The sequence below is a fragment of the Geotrypetes seraphini genome, chromosome 15 (genome assembly GCF_902459505.1).
Source record: "Geotrypetes seraphini chromosome 15, aGeoSer1.1, whole genome shotgun sequence".
Lineage (NCBI taxonomy): Eukaryota > Metazoa > Chordata > Amphibia > Gymnophiona > Dermophiidae > Geotrypetes > Geotrypetes seraphini.
This window is the reverse complement of record NC_047098.1, coordinates 51,847,626-51,855,587: the sequence shown is the minus strand read 5'-3', so window position 1 is coordinate 51,855,587 and position 7,962 is coordinate 51,847,626.

Here is a 7,962-nt window from a genome sequence, read left to right as displayed (position 1 = left end):
AGCACCTTACTTCCCGATCCTAAAAGGGAACGCACGTGTCTAGCAACTGCACACACAAAAAGGGTTTTCTGGCTTTATTGTCAACAAAGGCCATACCGCACACTGATTTGAAACTGAAAACTTGCATTAAAAAGGGCACTTTTTTCAAATCCACTGTTAGTGATTCTCCCACGGCAAATGCATTGAAGTCCATTCAGTTCTTATGGGCTTCAGTGCATTTCACGTGGGAGAATCGCTCCAATGGTTTTGTAAAAGGAGCCCAAAAATGTTTTTCATGTGCACAGGGGCCAGCAAAAATTAGAGACAACATAGCTGCAAGACTGTAGTCCTGCTCCCGCAGTTAATGTTTGCATTGGGAACAAAATTCATATCATATCTGTCACTGACTGCACTGTACAGAAGGCAACAAATCTTCATCCCCCAAGGATGCAGGCTATTTTCTTGGGAAGATTTGAACTCGTGTAACATTTTTGCCCAACTGACAATAATATAGAGAGGAAGAAAAAAAATGTATGGTAAAGACCAAAAAAGTCCTTCTCCATGCAATGGGAGATTCTAATGTCACAGTTGAATGAATGACCAAAGAAAAAAAGACCTCAGGGCTCACGCTTATATTACAAGAGATCCCTATAACATCGAGGATGACATTAAACACATCACAGGTCCCAGGTTTTTTTTTAGGGTATGTCTATCAGTGCTTTAGAAATGTTAAACAGTAGGAAAAGTAGTAGTGTTTAAGGCGAACCCTGATGTTGCAGGGATCACTATTATGTACACTTTTGAATCAAGGTCCTTTTTCTCCAGGCATTCATCTGCGACATTAGAATCTCCCTTTGTACCGGAAAGGATTTTTGGGGTATTTACATTTTTGCACAAGCTTTAAGTATGTAAGACAAAGTCATCACCCCCTAAAAGATATTCAGCCTTGGATCTGACCATCCCACTTCCCTCGACAGCCTCTTTGTATTTAAACTTGATTAAAATAAAGCCTGATCTGTCTTTTTGTCTCTTTCTCTCTCTCAATAACATATATACGTATATTTCATAATTTTCATTTTGATTTGAATTTGTAGCGTGGACTTTAAGGTAGCATGGCTGTTTTGCTGTAAATTTTATTTTCCACTGTACAGCGGTTTACAGCTTAATGAATGTTTTACATCTTGCTAGATTAGTAAGGATTACTGGGTAATTGTTGGTGATATTGATGACCTGACTGGTGATGATATGGGGGTTTTATTTTTTTGGTTTTTTTTTTTTTTTAATTCCGTTTGTTCATTGGTTTGTTTTTACCAGCTCTAAAGTAACAGCATGTCCAGTGTGAACGAGGGTTTAGGCCCTGGCCACAAAACTACCACCTGTGTTTTCATATTTTTTTTTTTTTTTTTTAACCATTAACTAAAATGCAGCACAGCACAGGCAATTTTTAAAGCAATATACTTTACTTCATTATCATGGAGCGTCATCTTCATTCATGAATTCTGTATACTCTATAAAATTGTTTACAAAAAAAATAACACTAACATTTATCTGTTCTCTGTGTTTAAGAAAAAAGAACAAGGTTTGGTTGGAACTTTCAGAATATTTTACCTTTAACATGTGATGGAATCAGAATGGTTTTATTTTTTATGAGGGAAAACAGGCAGTGTTAATATGGGTTATTTTTGTTTGTTTGTGTTTGCTTTATTTTATGTTTGCAGAAACACACTGTCTGTTTCCGCAGTCCTACTGTACTGACATTGTAAAGCTTCATAAAATGTACAGAATCAAACCATGTACATGTTAACACTACCAGACAAGATTCTGTAAGCTAAGCAATACTTCAATATACTGTAATAAGTTTTACCAAAAAAAAAAAAATATTAATAACTAATAAGATAACGTCCAGTGATCTGTCCGAACGTTTTAATCGAACGGCCCGAATGTATCGTGTAAGGGGTGTGCTGCATTTCTTTAATGATCAACCAGGGGGAGGGGTGGGTAGATTACAGCACCACATGCTTGGAAGAGAATCCTCCATTCTAAAACTGCGTGGGATATGCAGATGTCCTTTGACTTGGCGCTATGGTCGTCTCACTGAAGGGCCCCAGTTTGCATCTCTGGGGACGGACATGCCTTATTGGCCCCCCACCCCCTGTGTCTCATGAGTTTGGAATTCTAGCAGTGACAAGTGGAACACAGGTTGAACCATTTCAGGAGGTTCCACCATGCCTGCTAAAAATAACACAATATGAAGGCACTGTGGCAGACTTAGCCCTTCATTTTATACTTCAGTATGAACTGATAAGAACTTTGGTAGTGGCTATTTTTTTTATATATATACATATATATGTATCTATATATATATATAATCAAACATCTTTCAGGTCTTTGTGTATGGGTTTCTAAAGCCCTCTTGTAAATTGCAGAATTGTGGATGGGGGTCTCTCACATCACAGATGTGGAAAGTATAATTTTATATTTGTATTTTCAAATAAATAAGTTTGTGAAAGGTTTCCATCCTCTACTGTGGTCCAGAAATCAAAATGTGTTTGTCTGACAAAATGTAAAAAATAAAAAAAATAAAAAAACGTTAAAATAAAACCATTTTGAACAAATGTGTATTGCCTTCCTTTCAAGTGGCATTTTGAATAATTCAAGAAAAGGAAAGAAAATTTGGGCAGTTTGGTTAGAGGAGGCTGCATTTCAGAGAAGCCAAAATGGCTGACTAGATTTCAAGCAGAAATTGCCTTGTTTGTTTTAGGGTCTTTTTTTTTACTAAGCTGTAGTAAGCTCTACCATATGCTTACCACAGCTTAAAAAGGATTACTTTGGAATGAGCTTGGCCATCCTACAGTAGACTCTAAGGACTCCTTTTACAAAGCCACGCTAGGGCCTTAATGCGTGGAATAGCTCACTAAATTTGCCGTGCACGCTAGCTGCTACCGCTTCCTTTGAGCAGGCGGTAGATTTTCAGCTAGCGTGCACTAAAACCGCTGGCGCACCTTTGTAAAAGGAACCCTAAATCTGGTGTGCACTATGCTATGCTTTTTTTTCTTTGCAGGGATATATGGCTGAGGGCAGAGTAGGCATTTGGCATTCCTATGCTAGTCAGCATGCCTGCATTACTACACACTAACTGGTTAGTGCAAGATTACTGTGCGAGTCCTTACCAGCTGCAAAACAGGTGTTAAGTGCTCATACAGTGATTCTTTTTAATGGCCACATTTTAATGATAGCAATAAGGCATGGCCAATAATAGAAAAACAGGAAATCCACCCATTTTCCAGTCACAGTAATAAAAATGGCCTAGGTATGTGGGAAACCCCGCATAAGGGCACACTGAGGCTGCCTTTTCCCATAGCATAGTAAAGGATCCCTTTGGTATGTAACTATTTTAAGAAACAGAAAATATTTTATTAATTTAAGGAGTAATAGATGACTGAAATACCTGCAGCGAAGGTAGCAACCGAAACCATGACAGATTATAAATGTGTTGGGATAGACAGAATGGCTGAGCAAGTACACAGTAGAAGGTGCTGAATGCCGAGTCAGTCTTAAAACGAGACAAAAAAATACTGCAGACAGATGCAGGCAAAGTTAATTTTTAATAAACAGATTGACTACTTTATGTAAAGAAATTGGGACTCTACAAGGTCTGTGTTTCGAACAAACACTCTTCCTCAGGGGTCCCAAAGAGTAGTGGTTATTAAAGACATGCAACAAATGCCTGATCTGTATGTTGTGTGCTTGGGCGGTGATGATGTACTACTGAACAGTTGATGCAGTAAACACACAGAACAGTAGAGCACCATAAGGAGCAGAGAACAGAAAGGTGGCGTCTATACTAAGCATCCAAGAAGAAGAGGCCAGTTCAACCAACATGAAACTACTGTAATGCTAGGCAGGGGAAATCAAGCAGATGGCTGGTCTGCCAAGATCACCTATGTTGAGATGACTGGTCAGTGCAGACTTTACAGGAAGCTGTTATCCATATACTGTTCTGGCCAGTCCAATGAAGGCATTTGAGGTTAAACTTGTTTAGTTTTTAAGGGTTTAGAATGTAATTGGATATACTAGAAATTTTATTGACGGCTCTAATGGGCTTTATTGTTTTTGTTCTATTTGTACTGCTGGTTATCTGTGTTATCTGAGTTGCAACTGCTTCTAATAAAAATTATTTAAAAAAAATAAAATAAAATAAAATAAAAATTACCACTGACTAGCCCAAACATATGCATTCTAAAGAAGTCAGTGTGATGCAGAAAATAGGGAATATAACCCTACGGGAAATACAAGAGGTTGTGCAAGTGAGGTGAGAACTGTACACATCAACCAGGGATATATCAAACAAGTAAAACTTTGAGATATTAAAATAACAGTCGCTTATGTATTCACTGCATGTCGTGGACCCGACACGGTCCGTGTTTCGGCTTGAAAGTCTACTTCAGGGGTATAATTGACATCCAGTAGATGGTGCTCTCATAACATCTAAAACCAGCTTTTAGAAAGTTGAATAACAGCATGCGCTGTGTCAGAAGACACTAAGAAAAATGTCTAACCACACTGGACCGATGCAGTGCTTCTAGCCTACCATAACTAGCTCTGTAGTCATCATACACTTATTTCTAGTAATCATGAGCAGTTTTAAATGTTTATGCCCATTTCAAGGTTCTCAGTGGCCAATTGCCCAAATGCCTTGATACTAGCTAGTCCAGTGGCTGCTGACACTAAGGTTTACTATAGTCATCCTACCCCAAGCTCATCTAAGAAGCAGTCTTCATAATCTGTCACAACACAGGTCAAAGGATCAGAGATTTGGAAAGAGACCCCAAAGCTCACCAGCGGGACCCAGGACAATTACTCTGATCCTCCAATTCAAATAAATGTGAATACCGCTAAACTTAAGTCCCCTGGTTCCTAGTTTGAACAGTGAGACCTTAGGCTGAATCAGTAGGGGTAAAGAGATCAGCCTTTCTCCTTCAGAGTGTCTCTTCCAAGTTAGACTACATGATAGAGAGGACACAAAATGCCTAGGGAGGGTTTTGCAATGCCAAGGAGGAAAAGGATGTGTCATTACAATATGTTATTGAGACTTTAAGCCCTGTCCAAGTAAACAGCCTTACCTCCATACTGTGAAGTCTCTTAACCTTTTTTTGTAACCTGTAAGCTTTTTCTAAACCTACAAATGCAGCAAGAGTCCTTTTATCTTCTTTCTTTGCTTGGGTAACCCTGGCAGAATTATTTGTAGTTCTCCTTTGATTGCTGGAAGAAAGACTCCTGGGAGCCTGAGCAGGAGAACGGGAGAGAGGGGGTATCTCATTTCCTTCCTATCTCTGTTTGCAATGTGAACTGTGGACTTCCAGGCAGCCAAGTGCATTTACTGGCCTCTGTCTGCGGAGAAGCTCAGACTTCATTACAGTGACCCTGCTACACCTGGGGGAAAGCTACAGTCCATTCTGGCTCTCAGTAGAACGGAGAACAGTGGGAGGTTGCAATGAATTCACTGCTGTTGCCAATTGAAACTTTCATTGAATCTGCTTGGTAAAATGCGAGGGAAAATTTGGGTTAAAGGTTCTTTACACAGCTTCGGTTCCACCAAGGTTGCTCATCATTAATCACTAAATTTTAAAAGCAGAAAGAACCAGTTTACATTCTCCCTGCAGCCCTGTAAGAGAGAATTTAATTGGTTTATGGTTTACTTTCATTAATACTATCCCTCCACTGCACAGCTTCGTAACGATCCTCTGGTCCTCCAGCTCAGTTGGAATTGAAAATACAGTAGCATAACCATCACAAGCATAGGTGGTCAGTGCCTCAGATGCTTGGGGAGGTTAAAGTGGGTGGGGCTAGGGTGGCAGTATGGTGGTCCAAGTTAAAATCCTTGGGTTACAATACATTCAGTCTTGTGTCAACAGTAAAGGGACAGTGGGGCAGTTTAGAATACAGCTAACCCCCCCAATCAAGTGGAAGAGTTTAGAATATAGCTAACCCCCCCCCCCAATCTAGTAACTGTTACTGATGGTTTTATGCACATTGAACACACTACAGGGAGTTATGTGCCATAAAAAAATCAAAGGCATACTCCAAAATAATACATCAGAGCCATAGGCCCAAGACAGAACACATAAAGAATTGGATAGAAGAAGAAAACATAGATTGCCTTTTCCTCACAGAAACTTGGCTTACTTCAGATTCAGATCCCAGAATAACGGAAGTCTGCCCAAAGGGATACAAAATAATAGTGGTCTGCAGAGAAAACAAAAGAGGAGGAGGAATTGCCAAAACCACCCTAGACTCAAGTTTATTCTCAAGTTTATTATTAGGATTTTATATATCGCCTATCAAGGTTATCTAAGCGGTTTTTACAATCAGGTACTCAAGCATTTCCCCTCTCTGTCCCGGTGGGCTCACAATCTATCTAACGTACCTGGGGCTATGGAGGATTAAGTGACTTGCCCAGGGTCACAAGACCTAAAAATACAAGACAAAACAACCACCCCATACTTACTAGCCTGTCAACTCTTGAGTACATCACTCAAAGGAACACTAACATGCATGCTCTGCTACATAACTCCAGGAAACCGAAACACAGCAAAACCAACATTTGAAGATTTCATTTACTGAAACTCACTAACGACAACCTAATTCTAGGAGACCTCAACCTCCACCTCAAAAGCCAATCCCACAAACAAACTGAAAACTTACTAGAATACCTCGAGGCCCTAACATACAATATATTAGACCCTCAAGCACACATGAAAAAGGACACCAACTCGACATTGCAGCCTACATGTCCCAACAGCCCACTCAACCAGAAATCCACACATCAAACAGATACTGGTACCGATCCCTATGGTCTGACTCTTTCAAAATCAACTGGATCAAAAGCAAACCAATGACACAAAAAATAATTTACAACTCACGTCAAACACATCGACCCCCACCAAATTCTGGACAAAAACAGACACCATAATCCAAGACTACAACCCCAAAGACTTCATCTCACAATGGAGCCTTCTAAGTACAGAAACCCTAGATGAACTAGCCCCAGAACAATCCAAAACCAGAATCCACAGAAAATCAGACAAATGGTTCGACAATGAACTACTCCAATTCAAAAGACAATGCAGGCAACTAGAAAGAAAATGGAGAAAAAGTAGCCAAGATTCCACAAAAAAAAGCATGGAGAACACTACACCAAAAATACAAACAAAAGCTGAAAGAAAAAAGAAAGATATACTACACAAAACAAATAGAAGGATCCCAAGACACAAAAAAGCTATTCCAGTTACTAAAAGAACTCACAGACACACACAATATCTGACCAATAACAACTCCCCCCTCCCTCAGCCACAGTATTAGCCACATTCTTCAAAAATAAGATCACAAATATCAGAGCCATGTTTAATGGAACACCTACTCACCTAGAAGAAATCTCAACTTCCCCCCCAGAGAAAGAATCGATAGAAGCAGACAGAACCTGGTCTCACTTCTCACCTATACAATGGTCAGACCTCAACAAACTATATAACAAATACAGTCACACAGCCTGTGACCTTAACCACTGCCCACCATATCTATTGGTGGGCAGTGGTTAAGGTCACGCTATTACGCACTCTGCTCCTACAATGGATACAAACCCTACTCACAGATGGCAAGTCCCCACAAAATCTCAGCGAAATCATCATAACTCCAATCCTAAAAGACCCCAAAGGAGCAACAGACCAACCATCCAACTATAGACCCATAGTCTCTATCCCACTTTATATCAAACTAATGGAAGGCCTAGTAACTAAAGCCCTAAACGTATACCTAGAAAAACACAACCTACTCCACCCCACCCCACACAGTCTGGCTTCAGAACCAACTATAGCACGGAGACCCTACTAGAAACACTCATAGACATCGTGAGACAATACCTCAGCACAGGCAAGAAAATGATGATCATACAACTAGACCTTGTAGGGGTGTTTCCTTATTCAC